We start from the raw sequence: 22,031 nt of genomic DNA on the forward strand, positions 1-22,031 counted from the left end.
AGAGAGAGAGAGAGAGAGAGAGAGCATGGTGCAAAAGTGCAATAGAGAAACTTGGGTAGGCTTTCTTGAAAGATAATTGTCCAAAAATCACTAAAAAGAGCTTTGTACTAACGGCGCACAGAGCGGCATTCTAGCATTTTAGAATGCCTCCTCGCGCGCCTTAAGTAAAAAGCCCATTTTTTGGGGTTTTTTGACATTTTTTGCCTCTCCGGATGTCGGAATGAGACAAGTAGACATTCGTTTTTAGGATATTTTGGCATTCCGGACGCTTTGGTGGTGTCAAAAGCCTCAAAATCTTTCACTATTTCAACTTTCAGTGATAATGTAAGCTGCCTTGAATGTGACGCACCTTCCTCCTGAAAAAGACGCTCACATTAAATAAAAAAGTGACTGTTTTCAAGGACGATTGGGAATATAAATCTACTTTTTAAAGTGTCTGGTTGTCCTTTTGGACGTACTCACAAGGTGCAAGTGCATTTTAAAAAAAGTTTCTAGAGAGAGAAATACAATTTCTTACAAGCCCCTCCAAATGACCTCCCAAATTTTCTAATGAATCCCCTAGCTTGCTTGGGTTGACCCCCACTTGTAGCTCATGCTTGAAGCTCATTGGACCCCTCCAGGCCTAGCCAATCATAAGCAGGAGGCATTACAAGAAGTAGGGGTAGCCTTGAGACAAGTGTCCCCCTTTCCCCTTTGAGAGAGAGGGCTAGATAAATGCTAAATCAATTAATTAAATCTCCTAAATTACTATTGGACCCCTTGGGTGGCCAACCAATAAGCTTCAGGCATCTCATGAAGGTAACATAGATAGGGGCCTGACATGTGTCCCTGCTGCCTCTTCAAGCTTGGGCCTTCCTTGTGTGTGTGAGTGTGTGTTCTCTCTCTATCACCTAGGAAAAGGGCTTGCCCCCCCTCTTGTAGGGATACTTTTGACTTTTGGTGCTCAAGCACCTTAGTCATCAAGCATGACAATGCACTTGAACTGGGTGTGTTCCAACAAGCATCTCAGGCAAGCATGTCAAAGCACCTCGAGCACCTTTATCAAGTAGCAAGTCAAGCACCTCAAGAACCTTAATCAAGCACTTCAAGCATGACAAGCTCGACATGCACCTCAAGCACGACAAGCACCTCGAGCTTGGGCCGGGTTCCTGCCTCAAGCTCAGCCCTAGCTTACCTAAGGTCAAAGGACTTTTACACAGATTATTGGAGGTCTTCAATGAAGCTAACCCTAAGGTCTTATGCTCCATTGGTTAGCCTTTCTCTTTAATAGACCATCTCTCATTTGGGCCCCTTTACCATTGGCCCCGTGTTGAGATAGATCTATAAGAACATTATCTATATCTTAACACTTGTTCCCATTTATTCTCCCACATTAAGTGATCAATTTAATATGAGAAAATCATTTGGATTGGTTAGATATTATATTTTATGACACATATCTTTTGCAAGATGCAAATTTATTGTATGCAGATGAAGGAGACATAGTGGAAGCTATTCATGCATGTTTGGGTCTTGTAACCTTTGTATCTCAAGATAATGACTGTAATGATGCTATCCAAGCGCCTAAAAAGGGTTCAAAGAGACTTAGAGAATGATGCAAACTCGTCGGCTATGATAGATGATTTGGACGCTCCTTTTGATTCGTTTGAAGATGCACAGGAGTGTATGTACAAGGATGAGGATGCTATGGTTTTGACAAAGGATGTGAAAGGAAAACAGGTGGAAGACGACTATATTAGCGATGTGCTACAATCTACTTTTGAGCAGATCCAGGAACTTTTACCAAGTTTAGAAGAGCCAGATGCCTATGCTGAAGACATATACGAGGATGAAGAAGTCATTATCAATGCTTTCCTATGCGAGTTTGATGCATGTGGTACTACCCAAATGGATATGCCTAGCTGGGAAAGTGCTAATTTAGAGGGGGTGACTGAAAATCTCTTCCTTTGTGAGTATAGCTCTGCTAGTAGCATTGCGGATTGTGAAGTACCTCATCTAGATGAGGTGGAAGAAGAGGAGTGCATTGACAGAGTAATATGTATGTCTTGTATATATGGGGTAGAAGATGTGATGCAAATGAATCATGAAATTGTGCCTTATTTAGATCTATATGCAGCAAGCTTTCACAATTCCACGGTAGAGGAAGGTGTTATGCAAAGTTTGGCATCTTCAGTAGCACCAGCTGATTTTGGATTGCCTATTCGTAATGATGACGTTTTTGAAGTCGTGTTTGCAGGAATGAAAGATGCAGATTCTCTTCATGAGGATTCGGGTTCTGCGGATGAAGCTATGAATCTTCAAGATTCACAAATCAAAGATAGAGAAGTGTTTGGGAATGCTCTACAGGTTGAAGTGACATCAGATGATAGAGTAGAAGATCAAGAAACCTCTTCGGATATGGTATGTGATTGGGGTGATATTTTTTATCTGTGTGAAGATGCAAATAAAGATGCTTGCCATAAAGTGCCTACTATACAAGGTTTTAAGAATTTTGGTTGCCTGCAGGTATGCAAACAATATCTGAGGCATAAAAGAGATTTAGGTCTTGTGTCACAGGGTATAAATTGCAAGCAGGTTTGTGAGCATCTATATGCTATGGATAGGAAGGGTATACATGTTGATGTCTTGAAGCAAGAAGAGGATACTAGCTCTATGCTGACACGAGAGTCATGTTATGAAGAAGGGTTCTCCCTAGATGAGTGGAGACATGATTCAATTGAAGATAATTTAGGGATGGGTCAAAAATGAAGAAGGGGTGAAGATATTGTGTCAAAGACTAAATCGAAGGAGGTTTTGAGCAGTCGGTTACAAGTGACCGGGAGAGAAACACTATACGTTGTTGAAAGTGTATTTTACGGCTAATCCATCTCAGATTTTCAAGCACCATGGATTACCCACATCCATCGTGTCAGATAGAGATCCTAGAATGACCAGTAATTTCTGGAAAGGTCTCTTTGAAAATCTAGGAACAAGATTGAATTTCTCTTCGGCCTACCACCCACAAACGGATGGCAAAAGTGAGATAGCCAATCTTACGATACTCGATCTACTCAAGACTTATGTTACCGAAGTAGATCAACACTCACAATGGGAAAAGTACTTACCTCTTGTAGAGTATGCCTACAATAATACTATATATACTTCTACGGGAAAAGAACCTTTTGAGATCATTGAGGGAAGACCTAAAAGTCCCTTGCTACTCAAAGTACGTGGGAAGATCTTTGCCGCCGATGAGTATAGCCGTGACTTACAAGCACCTTTTCAAAAGATTAGGGAGGCTATATCCATCTCAAGGCAAAAAGCTGCTGCTGATAAGCACAGAAGATCCTTAATGTTCAAAGAAAATGATTGGGTCTTACTCAAGTTTCCTAAGGCTCGATTAAGGCGAACGACGGGAAAAAATCCTACGGCCCATCAAAAGTATTATGCTAAACTAGCAAAAAGATACTATGGTCCTTTCCAAATCTTGAAGCCCATCAATGAGACGGCTTATCAACTCAAGTTGTCCAACCATTGGCTCATACACAATGCCTTTCATGTAAGGCTACTTAAGCCCTACAAAGGAAAGCCACCAACTGAACCAATCATTGAAGACCCTCCCAAAGTTGAAGACCAAGAAGAGGTGCTACAACCCGAAGCTGTCCTTCGGCATGAAGACAAGGTACTACGACATGGTAAGATTATCCGACGGTATCTTAGGGTGAAATCATGTTAACTTGTCATGCTTTTTCATGTCCTGGACAATGCTAACTAGCACAATTTTGACATATGCTAACTAGTATATTAACTTGAACTATATCTCCAAGATCTATGACATATGATATATCTATAGATAGCACTTGAAACAAGGAATCCAAATGTACAACCTCCGACAAATTTTGATATTATTCGTAAAAAATTTACCGGATGCCCAACTTTTCGAAGATGTGCTAACTTGAAACTGCTAACTAGCACAAAAAGCGCGACAGGTTAACATGCTTTCACCCCTTATTAAGTTCAAAAATTATCCTTTTGAAGATGCTAGATGGATGCAAGGAGTACAGCTTAAGGATAGTATGAACCTTGTCAATGCTTACAATGCTATATTAGAGTAAGTAAATGTACAAATTTCTTTTAAATGACTCATGTTTTTGTCTTATAAAACTAGTCCTTTTTTTAATTATGCACAAATTTACTAGTATGCATGCTTAGAATCATGTTTGTGATGACGACGTCTCGCAAACACCAAGTAGAATTTGTCACTCTACTTTGGGAGAATGAAATGGAGTAAAGAGCATACATGCTTGCGGCAGCTATTTCTCCCAAGCACCAAATGGATTAGTCATCCATCTTGGAAAGATGTCGTAGGGTAAAAAGGGATCCTCTACCCGCTAAGTAAGATTGACTAATGACTAAGGCTTTATCTCTTCTACCTCATAGTCGAGGACGACTATGATTTCAAGAGAGAGGTAATGTCATAAAATCTAATATCTAACCAATCCAAATGATTTTCTCATATTAGATTGATCACTTAATGTGGGACAATAAACGGGAACAAGTGTTAAGATATAGATAATGTGCTTATAAATCTATCTCAACACGGGGCCAATGGTAAAGGGGCCCAAATGAGAGATGGTCTATCAAAGAGCAAGGCTAACCAATGGACCATAAGACCTTAGGGTTAGCTTCATTTAAGACCTCCAATAATGTGTTTAAAAGTCCTTTGACCTTAGGTAAGCTAGGGCCGACCTTGAGGCGGGAACCCGGCCCAAGCTCGAGGTGCTTGTCATGCTTGAGGTGCCTGTCATGCTTGTCATGCTTGAAGTGTTTGATTAAGGTTCTTGACATGCTTGACTTGCTACTTGATTAAGGTGCTCGAGCTGCTTTGACATGCTTGCCTGAGATGCTTGTGGGAACACACCCAGTTCAAGTGCATTGTCATGCTTGATGACTAAGGTGCTTGAGCACCAAAAGTCAAAAGTATCCCTACAAGAGGGGGGGCGAGCCCTTTTCCTAGGGGATAGAGAGAGAACACACACTCACACACACAAGGAAGGCCCAAGCTTGAAGAGGCAGCAGTGACACGTGTCGGGCCCCTACCTATGTTACCTTCATGAGATGCCTGAAGCCTATTGGTTGGCCACCCAAGGGGTCCAATAGTAATTTAGGAGATTTAATTAATTGATTTAGCATTTATCTATCCCTCTCTCTCAAAGGGGAAAGGGGGACACTTGTCTTAAGGCTACCCCTACTGCTTGTAATGCCTCCTGCTTATGATTGGCTAGGCCTGGAGGGGTCCAATGAGCTTCAAGCATAGGCTACAAGTGGGGGTCGACCCAAACAAGCTAGGGGGTTGCTTAGGGGGTATACTCACCCACACACACTCACAAACAATCTCATTGTGTGCTATGCAAAGTGCAAGAGCTCCCTCTCCAAGCAACTAGAGGTTGAGAGCCTACACCAACACTCTTGGCTATGGAGTGCAAATCCAACCAAGAGCCATGCTTCAATGCTTAAGCTTGCCATCTCTTTCTTCTTCATTACTATGCTATTATGTATGCTAGCTACAAGAGTTATGATAAGTGAGGAAATAATTCTTTCTCCTATGAAATGTTTCTTCTTCCTCTTCCCTACCCTCATTTCCTGCTAGCTCTCTCCACCTTCGAAGGTGTTTGAGGTCTTGGGACTGAGGCTTGAGATAGCTAAAGCTTTCTTCATGTTTATGTTATGTTTGTGATGCATGAAGCTTTCCATCTTCATTGCATCACCTAGGTCACAAGGAACACAAAGACTGTATTGTAACAAGTCTCTCTTAATGGGAGAAATCTTAATACAAATGCCTATTGGAGGGGGGACCGTCTCCACATAAATCCGGTCCTCAACTGTTGTCATGTTCTCTAAATTCTCTCTCTTGCAAAAGTATTGTTCATGCCAAGTTAACTAATTGCTATGATTATGTTGCTATCTTCAATTATGTTCACCCGTTATGCTCACAAAGTTATTTCTCAAAAGTACTCTCATTAATTTCCGCTACTCTCAAGTTAAATAGGCCACTTCCATTACAATATGCATCTATTACTGCTTCTAAATTAGCCTATATGGATGTGTTGACACTTGCATGGCTTACAGGAGACACCAACTCTAGCTGGTCACATCCACTTCCACTCTGCTCCATCTCTTGGTCTTGATGTTCTAAGCATACATGTGTTATAGCTGTAGAAAACTCACCCCAGTTGCTTGCATATACACTTGCATAGTCTTGAAATTGGTGCTTGAAATCATCACTCACAAGTTCAACAAATGCTGCAATCATCCGAGCTTCTGGAATTGCTTGAAGCCTCATCTCTGTCACATAGCACTCAAGATATCCTTCTGGATCATAGCCTTCGAATATATTAATCTCATTATATACGGATTTCCTAGCGCTTTCAATCGCTTTTTGAAACCGGTATTCTTCTTCAAGCCATTTGCATTTGTCTACAAGCTCTTTCATTTCAGGATATAGCTGCTCCACTTTGCTAGCCATCTTTACGTACTCTCACCCCGGTTTGTTCACGTCGGGTTCACCAAAAATATGTCGAGAAATTTGCGGTCTTGCCAGGAAAGAACTGGGCTTATGGCTTTGAGAGTTGTTGGGATCGGAGAGCACACACACAAAGAGCCAACACGAAGAAGGAGATAGACACAGTGTGTGGCGGGGCGGTACTCGCACTACAATGTGTAGTTATGAGTATAGTTATTATGAATGAGTAAATGAATGGCTGTACATGGGCGGCTGAACAACGGGCAGCCGGGCACACGGGCCTTTAACCCAACAATCTCCCACTTAAAGGCAGTGTGCCTTTAAAGTGGCCAAAGTACAACAAAAGAAGTCAAGCCATACCCATCAGCGATCTACAGTGTGCAAACCGCTGTAAGGGTAACGACTTCGTGAGTAGATCAGCAGGGTTATCGTCAGTGTGTACCTGGACAAGCTCTATGCGCTTGTCCTCTAGCACCTCTCGTATGAAGTGATACCTCACCTCAATGTGCTTTGTCTTCGCATGGAAGACAGGATTCCGTGCCAACGCTATGGCACTCTGGCTATCACAATGTAGAATCGGAGCATCACCAGCCATACCAAGATCTCCCACTAGTCGTGAGAGCCATACGGCCTCCTTGGCAGCCTCACTGGCAACCATATATTCAGCCTCTGTAGTGCTCAAAGCAACGCATGGATGTAAACGTGATGCCCACGAAACCGGTCCACCTGCAACTGTGAACCCATAGCCGCTAGTAGACTTCCTCGAGTCCACTGACCCTGCATAGTCTGAATCTGTATATCCGCAAACAGACATATCCTTCTCACCATAACATAGGGACAACTCTGAAGTCCCTCTCAAGTATCTAAGAATACCTCTCACTGCATCCCAATGACGCTTGCCCGGGTTAGACATGTACCTGCTAACCACACCAACTGCATGAGCAAGATCTGGACGCGTAGCCACCATGGCATACATCAAGGAACCAACAGCTGACGCATAGGGAATCTGAGACATCTCTGTAGTCTCCAAATCTGTCTGAGGGCAGTCATCATGGCTGAGTTTTACATATGGAGGCAACGGGGTACTAATGGCCTTCCCCCCTTCCATTTGAAAACGCTCAAGCACCCTGTCAATGTACTCTTTCTGACTAAGAAAGAGCATCTTGCGAGAATGATCACGAGTGATCCGCATACCCAAAATATGACTGGCATCCCCAAGATCCTTCATGGAAAAGGTCTCATGTAGACTATGTTTCAAGGCATCCACATCAGAAATACACTTCCCTGCGATCAGCATGTCATCCACATACAAAACCAAAACAATAAGACTACCATCTGCAGCCTTGCGAGTATAGAGGCATGGGTCCTCATAACTCCGTACATAGCCCAATGAACTCATGAATGCATCAAACTTACAATACCATTCACGAGATGATTGCTTCAGCCCATACAAGGTCTTAAGAAGTCGGCATACCATCTTCTTTGAACCATGAAGACCAAACCCACTTGGTTGCTCCATGTACAAATCCTCGTGCAAGTCCGGATGTAAGAAAGTTGTCTTTACATCCATTTGCTTCAACTCCATGTCTTGTGTAGCTACCAAAGCAAACAACATACGCAAAGTAGACATCTTCACCACTGGGGAGAAGATCTCGTCAAAATCAATGCCCTTCTGTTGCTTGAATCCTTTAGCCACAAGCCTTGCTTTGTACCTAGGCTTTGCGTCCATTGAACACAATTTTATCTTGTAAACCCACTTGCATGGTAGTGCTTTCTTACCCTTTGGCAAAGGAGTAAGCTCCCACGTTTCATTTTGGATCAACGAATCCATCTCTGACTGCATAGCCTGCTCCCACTTGAGCTTGTCAACACTAGACATGGCCTCATCATAACATGATGGCTCCCCACAATCAGTCAACAATACATAATCCATAGAAGGCACAAAACGTTGAGGCTGTCTTGCACGCCGCTCTGAACGCCTCAAAGACTGTGCAGGAGGTGCATCTCGCTGTCCCACATCTACATGATCTCCCAACAAGGGCTGATCTCCCGCTTGAGGGTCAATGGGCTGCCCACGAGCAGCCATGGGACCATCATACCGATGACCATCCTCCTCAAATATCACACGCCGAACCTCAACCGTTCGTGGTGATGCTCTATACATAGAGTCCTCATGAAAAACAACATCATGGCTGCGCACAATCTTCCTGTCAATAGGATCCCACAATCGATAACCCATCTCACCAGAGCTACCATAACCCAAGAAGATACATCTCTTGCTCTTTGGATCCAATTTGCTGCGTTTTGCCTTAGGTACATGTACATAAGCTTCACAGCCAAAAACACGAAGGTGACCATACGAAGGTGGAAAACCTGTCCATACCTCTTCGGGCACATTGTGTTGAGATGTCGAGCTCTACACCTTGAGCTGGCATCCACTACGGGTCTTGGCCGCTTACGGCATTTACTCACTGGCGCGTTAGGTGACCGACACGGAGGATCTCTGCCAGTGATTCTACAGCTGGACTACACTTATAGTGCCAGCCTAGTACGCTTCTAGCGAGTTCACACTTAGTGACCGCATGTACATATGTGCTACTTTTCAGCTTTAGCACTTAGTCATTTTGTACTCTCTTTTCTGCGAAGAAGAAGAAGAAGCTTTCCATCTCTGTGTGCTTTGTGCTTGTCTTGTGTAGCTCTCTTGCATCCTCATTCTTTACATGGTATCAGAGCCTGGTGCAGGCAAGAGAGGCTAAGAGAGCAAGAGCATCACAATCCCTTCGTTCGCAATCCACGACCAGATGCCGAAGGCGCCCTCGCGCAGCGAAAAATTTTTTAGGGGTTTTTCGCACAAGTTTCTGAACAGGTCTCCAAAGTGCAGTATACAGAGATTTACTGTACAAGTACAGTGGTTGTGAAACGCTTGATTGTGGACACTCGTTGAGTGTAGAAAGCGTTACAGGAACCACGATAGCAGGTTCAGCAGATTTGCAGGTTTTTGCAGATTGCAGCTATTTTGTCTTGGTGCTTCAAGATGTCTGACGGTTTCAGTCAGATTGTTACTGAGAAGCTTGAGAAAAATAACTACCCTGCATGGAAGTTCAGAATAACAAATTTCCTAAAAGGAAAAGGTTATTGGGACTATGTAGAAGGAGACAATGAAAAGGAACCAGAGATTCCCGAGGCAAATGCTACAGCAGAACAAAGGAAAGCTTTGAGGGACTGGCAACAAGGCCAGAGCAAAGTGATGTATTGGCTTTCTATGAGCATCACAGATGGCATGATGGGCTATCTACAGGATGCTGAAACCCCCGCCATTGCATGGAAAAACTTAGGCAGAGTGTTCGAGGTGAACACCAAGGCCAGGAAGCTTCAACTAAAGTCGGAGCTAAATCAGGTTAAGAGGAACAACCTCTCCATCAATGATTATGCTTTGAAGATCAAGAGTATCATTGAGGCTCTTGGATCTATTAAAGTCTCAGTGGAAGACGATGACATTGTCCGTGCATGCTTGGATGGTCTGGGAGATGAGTATGTACATTTTAGGTCTTCCATGAATACAATAGACGGCATCCCCGTGTTCCAAGATTTGATTTCTATGCTTATTCCTGAGGAGAAGAACCTTGACACATCTTCTTCTCATGGCAGAAATAATTCTGAACAGGCCTTCTATTCTAACTCGAACAGAGGTAGAGGTAGAGGTCGTGGTCGAGGCCCAAGGGGTTGTAGGGGCCAATTTCTGGAAGGTCAATCAAATCAAAACAATACAGGTGGCAGGGGAAACGAGTCTCAAGGCAGGGGGAGTCAAAGAGGTCGTGGTGCAGGATCAAGCAGGCAGCAACATACTCCAGATAGTAGAGAATGTTGGACTTGTGGTGAAAGAGGTCACATGTCACGTGACTGTCCAAAGGGAAAAGCAAGTAGAAAGAGAGAACAGGGCAACTATGCATCTACTAGCAGAGATGCAGATGACAGCAAAAACGAGCGCATGTTTGTTATGCAGCATGTAATGAATACAATGACTGCAGAGAATTCCACCCAAGATGATGTTTGGTATGTGGATTCAGGTGCCTCTAATCACATGAAGTCTCGTGGAGAGTGGTTTAGAGATATGCGCAAACCAGATGTGTCAGGCTATGTGCAGACAGGAGATGACACAGCTCACCCCATTGCTCATGTAGGGGACATACCTCTAAATACGAAGAGTGGGAAATCAAAGTACTTAGCAGATGTACTTCATGTCCCAAACATTACAAAGAATCTTGTTTCTGTTGGACAAATGGTTGAGCAGGGTTTGCAGGTTCGCTTCAATCCAAATGGCTATTATGTAGAAGATTTCCAAAATGGCTGTAAGCTTATCACAGAGGGCAAATGTGTGGGCAGAATGTTTACGCTGAATGTAGACATGCCTGAGGTAAAAGCTGCATTATTTGCACAGGGCACAGGTGTTGTGGCTGATGTTGACATTTGGCACAAACGCATTGGCCATGTCAATGAGCAGAGATTGCGCAGCATGCAATCAAAACAGATTGTAAAAGGTTTTCCCAAATTCAAGGTGGATGGTATGCATAAAGTGTGTGCAGCATGCCAGTTTGGAAAACAGTCAAAGGGCTCATTTCCACATGAGCGCAATGTATGTAAAAAGCCACTTGAGGTGGTGCACACAGATGTTTGGGGTCCAACCGATACTGCAAGTATACATGGTTGCAGGTATTATGTCTCTTTCATTGATGACCATACAAGGAAAGTATGGGTCTACTTCATGCGTAACAAAAGTGAAGTGTTTGGTCACTTTCAAGACTTCAAAGTCATGATTGAGAAGGAGACAGATATGCAAATCAAGACATTGAGGTCAGATGGAGGGGGAGAGTACTTCTCCAATGATTTTTTAGATTTTCTGCGAATGCATGGTATACACAGGCAGTTTACATGCAGATATACTCCACAGCAGAATGGGGTCGCAGAAAGGAAAAACAGGCACATTGCAGAGGTTGCACGTGTATTGATGAATGAGAAGAACATGCCTCATCATTTCTGGGCTGAAGCTGTAAATACAACTGTGTACATTATGAACAGGACACCTACAGCTGCGGTGCATGATGTAACACCTGAGAAAAAGTTTACAGGTACAAAGCCTGATTTGGCACACTTGAAAGTGTTTGGCTGCATAGCTTACGTGCATGTACCAGATGAGTTGCGTAGGAAATTGGATCCTAAAGCAGAGAAATGTATTCTTGTGGGATATTCCCTTGAACAAAAGGGGTACAGGTGCTACAATCCTACTACACGAGAATTACGAGTGAGCAGAGATGTAGTCTTTGATGAGATGAGCAGCTGGTACAGTAATGCACATGGCACTATTGGGGCTGATGTAAAAGATGATGTGGTTGTACAAAATGTGAGGCCACAGTCACAGGTTTTGAGTGGACCACAAGAGTCCTCTTCTCGTGGCTCTGTTGAGAAACCATGGAATGGTAGACTACGTACACAGGTTACTCCACCAACAGGTACAGGGAATGTATCATGAAAAGGAAAGGAAAAGGTTGATGAACCTCCCTTTATGGTTGATGCATCATCAGGTTTTTCACATGTAGACATGGATTCAGATGGTTCTGAACAAAGTCTTGATGAGGAATTTGGAATTCCGGCTGTCAGGACACCTGGTGTAAGGAAAGTACAAGAAGATGCTAGAGGGCAAAGGAGTGACCCAAGACCGCGCAGATCTAATAGAGTCAGAAATCCAGTTCAAAAATTGACTTATGATGGGTATCTAGCGCATCACCAAGCTTACATGGCTAAGGTGATACAGGATGTGGAGCCCACATGTTTTGACGATGCAGTTGGAAATGTGCATTGGGATGATGCAATGAATGAAGAGATGGCTGCATTGGAAGCAAATGACACATGGGAGTTGGTGCCATTGCCAAGTGGCAAGAAAGCTATTGGCTGTAAATGGGTGTATAAAACCAAGCATAAGGCTGATGGTAACATTGAGCGTCACAAGGCAAGGCTGGTCGCAAAGGGTTATGCACAGACGTATGGCATAGACTATGAGGAGACCTTTGCTCTAGTGGCAAAGATGACGACTGTGAGAGCTGTCATAGACGTGGCTGCATCTAGAGGATGGATTATGCATCAAATGGATGTAAAGAATGCCTTCTTGAATGGTGAGTTGCAAGAGGAAGTGTATATGGATCAGCCACCTGGTTATGTCGATCCAGGTTACCCAGATTATGTATGCAGACTTCTCAAAGCTTTGTATGGGTTGAAGCAGGGCTCTAGAGCATGGTATGACAGGATTGCCAAGTATCTTGTCAGTATTGGTTTTAGGAGAGCTCATGCAGATCATTCACTCTATGTACGTGAGAGTGATGTGGGGATTGTGGTCATTACCATATATGTAGATGACCTTATTATTGTTGGTGACAATGCTATGGAGATTGACCATGTGAAGGGTCTTCTCAAACAGGAGTTTGAAATGAAAGATTTGGGCGAGTTGTGCTACTTTCTTGGCATTGAGGTGATCAGGACTCCAGAGGGTGTATGGCTGTCACAGAGACAATATGCTTTGGACATGTTGTCAAAGTATGGTATGGCTGATTGTAAGCCGATTTCCATTCCCTTGGATGTGAATGCAAAGCTGAGTGCAGAGAAGGGTGATGTTGTTGAGGATGTCAATATGTATAGGAAGATGGTGGGTAGTCTAATCTACTTGACTATCACAAGGCCAGAGTTGAGCTACACAGTAGGCTTGGAGAGTCAGTTCATGCAGCTTCCGAGGAAGCCACATTTGGATGGAGTACGACGCACACTTAGGTATGTGCAAGGGACTCTTGACTACGCATTGTTCTATGCAGCAGATGCACCATTAGCATTGTATGGGTATACAGATGCAGATTGGGCAGGTAGCATTGTTGATAGGAGATCTACGAGTGGCTTCATGTTCTCTTTTGGGAGTGCTGCTGTTACTTGGAGCAGCAAAAAGTAGCCTACGGTTGCTTTATCGAGCACAGAGGCCGAGTACAGAGGTGCAGCAGTTGCGGCGTGCGAGGTAGCTTGGCTACGCACATTACTTGAGGACTTGGGAGTGCAGGTGGACCAGCATATTTTCATCCATTGTGACAACCTCAGCAGCATGCAATTGGCTAGGAACCCAGTGTTCCATGCTAGGACCAAACACATAGAGGTCCATTACCACTACGTTCGAGAGCGAGTGTTGGCGGGCGACATCGACTTGGTCTACGTCAGCACAGAGGAGCAGATAGCGGATATCTTTACCAAGGCCCTCGGAGCTGAGAAGCTTCGACGTTTTTGGACTATGCTTGGACTCTGCGACATGCAGAGCTCGAGGGGGAGTGTTGAGATGTCGAGCTCTACACCTTGAGCTGGCATCCACTACGGGTCTTGGCCGCTTACGGCATTTACTCACTGGCGCGTTAGGTGACCGACACGGAGGATCTCTGCCAGTGATTCTACAACTGGACTACTCTTATAGTGCCAGCCTAGTACGCTTCTAGCGAGTTCACACTTAGTGACCGCATGTACATATGTGGTACTTTTCAGCTTTAGCACTTAGTCATTTTGTACTCTCTTTTCTGCGAAGAAGAAGAAGAAGCTTTCCATCTCTGTGTGCTTTGTGCTTGTCTTGTGTAGCTCTCTTGCATCCTCATTCTTTACACTTTGAAGCCCAAAGGAACACTAGGTGAACGATTTATCAAATGCACAGAAGTGGCAACAGCTTCAGCCCAAAATCCATTTGACAAACGAGCCATAGAAAGCATACTACGGACTTTTTCTTGTATAGTCCTGTTCATGCGCTCTGCCACACCATTTTGAGGAGGTGTATAGGGAGCACTAAGCTCGTGCCATATACCCTTCTCAACACATAATGTTGTGAAAGCATGAGACATAAATTCACCCCCATTGTCCGTACGTAAGCACTTCAACTTACAACCTGATTGGTTCTCAACAAGACCCAACCGTTGCTTAAATATATCAAACACCATATCCTTCTTATGAATGGGGTATGCCCATACCTTCCAGCTAGCATCATCAATGAGCGTAACAAAGTACATAGCACCTCCAAGAGAAGCATTGGGCATTGGCCCACATACATCACTATGCACCAAAGCTAGCTTTTCCAAAGATCTGTGTGGAACACTCTTCTTATGAGAAGACCGAGCATGTCGACCATAAAGGTAGTGCTCACAAAACTCAAAACCACCAAAATCTGAAACGGGAATGTAATCCGCACGTGCCAACAACTTCAAACCTTTCAGTGACATATGCCCCAAACGCTGATGCCATAAAGAAGCAGGAGGTTGCTCAGTGATCCCCACAATGTGATTAGCCACACTAGCTACACAAAGGGAATACAACGTATTCCTCTTAGCACCTTTAACCAAAACAAGGCTGCCCTTAGTGATCTTCCAACCTCCATCACCACAAGATACATTGAAACCAAGTGAATCCAATTGACCCACACTAATCAAGCTTTTTGCAAGAGCCGGCACATGACGCACACGCTGCAAGACAAACGTAGTAGAGTTTGGCATAGCCAAATGAATATCCCCAATGCCATGAATCTGCATAGAACGCCCATCGGCAATCCTGACAGTACCTGTGCTCGAAGCATCATAGTCATGAAACCACGACCTATGAGGCGTAACGTGAAAAGAAGCACCACTGTCGATGACCCAATCCATAGGCATACTACGCTCATGAGTGAGAAGAAAAGCGTCATCAAAATAGGATGCAAGCAACACATCACCAAGCTCTTCACTAGTAGCACTAGTCGGAGCACATACATGGTCATCTTGAGAGCTACACTCTCCCTGTGTTGCATTTAGCTCCTCAATCTTGACATTGGACTTAGGCTTGTCCTTAGCATCATGGTCTTTCTTCTTACCATCTCCATTTTCCCTTTTCCACTTGTAGCAATCCTTTTTGAAATGGCCTTTTCTACCACAATGAAAACATTCCACATCCTTTTTACTTGTGCTTGCACGGGACTTGCTTCTAGATTTACCCCTGTTGGACTTATACTTGTCCATAGTCCTGTCTCTGACAACCATTGCACTAGAAGACTTACTACCTGCATTATTCTTTCGATTAATATCTTCCGTGAGAAGACTAGACTCCACATTAGTACTTGTCAACTCATTCGCAGGAACCGAGTTACTTATGGCTGTCCTAAATGTGTCCCATGACTCAGGCAACGTGACAAGTAAAAACATAGCTTTTACATTGTCCTCAAACATAATTTTCTGCGTAGCAAGTTGGCTGAAAATTGTATTGAACTCATTCAAATGCGCATTCATGGAAGCACCTTCCTCCATTCGCAAATCAATAAGCTTTTTAATCCAATACACCATAGAAGCAGCCAAATGCTTATCATACATATTGCAAATCCGCTGCCATAGCTCATAAGCTCCACCCTGTGCATCTTTCACATTGTAATAAACAGACTTTGAAAGGGAAAGCCTAATGGTAGACCTGCACATCTCATCCAACTCCTCCCAATCATCCCTCTCCATGTTCTCTGGCTTAACTCCCTGCAACTTTAGAGGTCGAATCTGTTTCTTCTGCACCAAGACATCCCAAATCTGATCTTTCCAATATGAGAAATTAGCACCATCCAATTTCTCAATATTGAAAACTGTGTCCTCTTTAGTGCCCATTACAACAAGAATGCAACAATGAGAAACCTGTAACCAACCAACAAACTGCCACAACAAAGTAGTGTTGCAAATCTGACAACACCTGCTGCTCAATCAAAGAGCAAACGCATAGAGTATAAATCAACCCATAATATGGTCAAAAAACGTACGTAGAAATCCACAAACAAATGCATAAACCCGTGACACCTATAACTCAACCGGCCTAGGCAAACCATGCCACAAAATGCATCAACAATGAGCTGTCATAGAGGCATAAACATACTCCATGTCTAACTAACCACAATAGAGACATAAGCTGACCAAGCTTACACAAATCCGTGAGCATAAATGGATCCAAGTGAGCATATAACCAATGCACAAGCTCAACGAAGTCCAATCTCTACTGTCAACCAAGTACCTGTCCGTACTCAAACCGCAACACTGCAAGCAAGAGCAAACCCGCTCTATGTATAAGTGAACCAAATTTCCACAATATCATGCATAAAGAGTGTCTGTCAAATTGCCATATCCACATCCATCAACATACATAGATGATGTAAACCTGTAGCTCAAGAACACGCATAAACAGACTGCCCAGAAGAGTAGAAGCTCCCACTCAAACCACAACCATATGCATGGCTGTCCCGCAGTCAAAATACATGTTTTGTAACCACAAAAGAAACCTGTATTCAAAGCTCCCTGTAACATGTAACCTGTACCTGTACATGTAGTCGAAGAAGACAATGTCGCCAAACTCCCACTCTATCTGTGTGTATGAGACCACTCCAAGAAGAGGCTACACACTCTCAAATGAGTTGTGGGCTCACGTAAGTGGAAGACACTACAACAATGGCACCTGTAATGGCTATGGAAGCTCTGGCAGCAGAAAACTACCAAAGAGAGCTGAAAAAAGCAGCTCCTAGTCTGTAGCTCGGATGAGATTTCTAATGGCACGAATGGCTCCGAAAGGGGGGTTAAACACCAGGACACCTGATGAAAATACTCGCGGAGTGCTGAACCTTCCAATGCCAAGCTCAGAAAAACCTTCTGCTCTTTAGAAATGCGCGCCTGCGCGAAACTGAAAAACGGCAATGAAACAGCAGCAAGTTTCAACACACTCAACAATGATGATGAAGCTCTCAATGCTCTCACTACCAAGCTCTGATACCACTTGTTGGGATCGGAGAGCACACACACAGAGAGCCAACACGAAGAAGGAGATAGACACAGTGTGTGGCGGGGCGGTACTCGCACTACAATGTGTAGTTATGAGTATAGTTATTATGAATGAGTAAATGAATGGCTGTACATGGGCGGCTGAACAACGGGCAGCCGGGCACACGGGCCTTTAACCCAACAAGAGTTTGTGAGAGAACTCAACAAAAACTATATGAAGGAGTTAAACCATAGATGCCATGAAGACTAGGGTTTGGAGAGAAGTGCAGTCAAAGAAGCCCCACTCTTTCTCTCTTTCACTCACACACACAAAGAAAGAACACAAAAGAGAATGTCAAAATAACACAAAGATGAAAACATCAAGGCTATGGTCATATCGTATCATGGGTAGCATGAAAGGGTTAATAGATGAGTTAATGGCATTCAATCTTAGCTGACCAAATAGGGTACGCATTGCTCTTTGAAATTGTAGTTTTGTGCTTACCATAATATATATATTTTTTCTAGTGATTGGGATTAATTGTGTGTACAAATCCTCTTGGTTCATAGCAAGATAACTACGCTTACGTCAAAAGAAAAGTTATAGTCTATGAGAGGTAGTATGATGGGATCCGGTGATAGAAGTATTTCATTGAGCCTTTCTGGGCCAAAGAGAAACACGTTACGTTGTTGAAAGTGTAGTTTACGGCTAATCCATACGTTAATTCTAATAGATCGTACAGAGTGAAAGCGATAGAAATTATCATCATGTGCGTTATTCATCTAGGATAGTATGTGAGAAATGTAGATATAAGAGAAGTGAAGAGATGAGAAGTTTCCCTCCCAAGCCCTATCTTGCCCGTAGGCAATAAGGATACTGCGGGGAGAGATGTACCTGTAGCAAAGAGAACCTAAAATTTGTAGAGAGGATGAATTACTAAGAGTGAGAGAGATAGGTTTGGTTAAGGAGATGAGATTAGATATATATGTATATATATATATATATATATATATATATATGTAGGATTAGAGATGAAAAAGAAAACAACAAGAAATCAAGAAAACATCAATGTAGAACACATCTTAGTTGACAAACCCTTCGGCACCATTATTGATGGAGAGAGAAGAAGAGGGGAGAATTCAACGTTGATTGATACGCCAAGTCCAAGACCTTCTTTGATTAGAGTTGATCTTCCAAGGTTAGCTTGTTACAAGAATGGCTAGTCTTCCTCTAGGGGAAAGTGTAGGCTTGGGCTTATGTTAATGGCTAAGTGAAATTAAGCATTACTACTCAGTCCTTCATGAATTCCTCTCATCAATGGCTTGAATGCTTTAGTTCCTTTTCAAGGAAAAAGAGGTCCCCTTTTATAGGTGAAGGGAACCCCCAAGGGTTTACACAAGAAGAGAGGAGCCAGTGTGAACAGAAATTGGAAAAGTTGGAAATGAGCTGTCCCTTCATGATGTGGGCAAACTGGGGTCCAATATTTTGATCATATCTCCTCAACTGTGGCTCCAACTAAAAAAGTAAAAATATGGGCAAAAAATTCAGCTCATTAGCTGCTACGATTTTCATTTTAAAATCGTTTTCTAATTCGGATTGGAACCTTTTATACAAAAATCATCAAAATAGGGTCCATTTTTGGCAGCAAAAGTCTTCCTGTGGTCCCCTTAGCCTAGACTTTCATTTGATTCCAAAGGTCACCTCATGCCATATGAAAGCATGACATTGCTCCTTGACAAAGTTTTGTAAACATGCTTCCAATAATGCATTAAAATAAGTGTATCTTTGAAATCATGCCACCTTGTGTCCCACTAGGATTTGATTCCCTCCTAGTAGGTATTTAAAAAGAAATATAAGAAAAATTTGAAAAATACATAGAATATATATATATTGGAGTTTACCCTAAATATAGGATCTAGCTAGGGTGTGAGATGATAATGAAATAGTAGAAATAAAGAATCAATGCTTTTCGCCCCTAGTTAAAGAGGCGGAGCTATTGATGCTTTTCCCATAATAATTTCATTTGTTAAAGTAAGAATAGGTTACCCTTGATAAAAATAATAGGATGAGATAGAAGGATTATTATTATACTTAAATATGCATATGTACATAATAGGAAAGATAATTATGTATCTAAAAAGTTACAAGATAACTCTTGTAGGATGCGTTCCCACTATGTATGTGTCACAGAACGATAGCGTAACAACATAAATGGCTCAAAAGACCAAAATACTAGCCATCACAACCTGGAAAATTTTTGGCAGAGTTTCCCTAAAAGCAGAGCAGAAAGAACCCAAAATATAGATTGTATATGTATGCATAACCTGCCAACAATAGAGCCCGAGCATCAAGTAGGAATCACTAGTACATAGCCTATGGTGAGGTATTGAAAAGGGTGCTCCAATCACCTATATCACGGAAAGGATCTCACATTTGAGAATCTCCCAGCTCAATAAAACCTCACGCTATCGACCCTCTCACCAAAGCTTATGCAAATCTCTTATAGTCAAGTCTCAAAAATGACTATCTTGTAGACCAAGTCTAAGAAATGGATGGGACTACCAAATAAAACCAAGTATGGATCCACAAAGAAGTACAATGACAATATCCACAAGTAACATACAATACAAGACAAATGTGCTCAAACGGGTGCTGATTGATGCATAGCCACGGCATCTGCAAGTGACTTTCACTTGCCAATGTATCACTCTACTCTAGCTACTTGTACCTGTGTGAATCACTTGTACTTGTAACCTGTAACCTGTAACCTGTAACTTGTAATCTGTAATCTGTAATCTGCAACCTGTAATCCCAAAGCTGAAGGTACTCGAAGAAGATCCTCAGTGGGGGCACAAAAAGAATGTGACCAGAATGGAAACACACACAAAACCTCTATAATCACATGACACACACTCTTGGGATGATACATACACACACTATGGGGCACCACTCGGCTTACACAACCCACCTGACCGAGACATGGAACACACCGATGGAGTGAGAGGAGAGGGACTATCCATTTGCCCACTCAACACACAGACACACACACAGACACATCCAAAAAACTCAGCTCAAAAGAGAAATATTTATGATGATTAGATACAACTGAGTTTGGGTCAACACCAATGGGGAGAATAGCTCACACGATATGGATGAAATACGCCAAATACAATCACAAATTTGAGCAAAGACTTCGCTCACAAGAGAAAATTACGTAACCAAAAATAGCAGGTAAAAGTAAGAAAGTTAGCAAAATGGATAGCACCATTGCGTCCAAAGCAACCAAAAACCCCATTCTACAATATCAAAGTGCTCAATTTCGAACTCGGATGAGCAGTTTATGGCCAAAACGGGCTCCAAAAACAGCAAAAACTGAGTTGCGGCTGTTCCTCCTCTTCTCTCCATGTTTTGCTAGTATTTTTCTCACATTTTTCAGTGTCCACACTTTACTGTATCCCTTGGGCACCTTTGGCCTTTTAGTTGACCTCAAACGGAGCACACCTGGCACTTAAATTTTTACATCCATCCGCACACCTGGCACTTAAATTTTTTCAATAATGCATCCCACAACCACATGAAGTTGCCCCCAAATATAGTCCTCATGATGACCTTTCTGCATAATCATCACAAGAAAACACCCACGTTGTGTCCTTGCTTATACCACGTGCAAGTAAACAAACTTCTGTTCAAAAACTCATAACACCACCATCGTCTTTGGAAGCACAACATCGAAGGGGGTTTTGTCGAAGGGGCTTTTCCGTCATCCTCTTTGGAAGATCAACCTAGCTAAAGATCAATCGTGCTACAAAGAAAGAGGTAAACAAAAAACAAAGCACCTCCCCCTTCTTTCCCTTTTATTTTCTACTACACACACACACACACATACACACACCTCCCCCTTCTTTCCCTTTTGTTTTCTACTACACACATACACACATATACATATGCATAAATCGCAAAAAAAATAGAGAATCCATAACATACCTTGTTCATGCGAACCTCGCCTTGTGGGAATTTGAGCGTTTCACTTGTCGTTCGTTGTAAGAACACCTTTGTTGATTCTTCACAAAAACGCGTCGTTTTTGTGAAGACTCCTTTTCACTTTGAAGCTACATCCTTGAGGAAAAAAGAATCTTTGGAGGAAAATTTGCCTTACTCCAAGAAATGAAAAGGAAGGGTGAAGCTACTTCCTTGAAGTTTGATGCTTTCCCTTTCCTTCTAGTTTTCCTTTCAACACAAGTATGCTATCTTTCCTTGTTATACACAACAAAGGTCAATAGCTTGATGGTAAAGTGTAAGCCTCTTATCCTCATAGGATGGGTTCAACCCTCCTTCATACAAGGGTTAAGAGGGCCTTCTTACGCGCGCAACCAACGGTGCCAACGGAAGTCTCCGGAGCCTCAGTGCCATCGCGTTGTCAGTCGAGTTTGCCTTGGTCGTCTGCCTTGGTCGTGCGTTGTTGTCACGGGAACCGAATAATAGAGATAGACAACAAAACAGAGGAAGAAATCTTTGTATTGATAGTGTTTGATACAACAGAGGAGCAAAATATATGGGCGCACTTCGTTGTACGGAGCTCGAACCTCCCGACCACCCCCGAGCTTCAATTCGCTTGCATGCAGCGTCTCACTCGTACTCCCACTCGCACTTGCACTCGCAGAAGAGAGATCGGTAAATCCCCCCAAAACGCACCACCCGTCCTATTCTCCTTTTT

Source organism: Adiantum capillus-veneris, chromosome 6 (genome assembly GCF_014529385.1).
Source record: "Adiantum capillus-veneris isolate H3 chromosome 6, ASM1452938v2, whole genome shotgun sequence".
In the NCBI taxonomy this organism is placed as follows: domain Eukaryota; kingdom Viridiplantae; phylum Streptophyta; class Polypodiopsida; order Polypodiales; family Pteridaceae; genus Adiantum; species Adiantum capillus-veneris.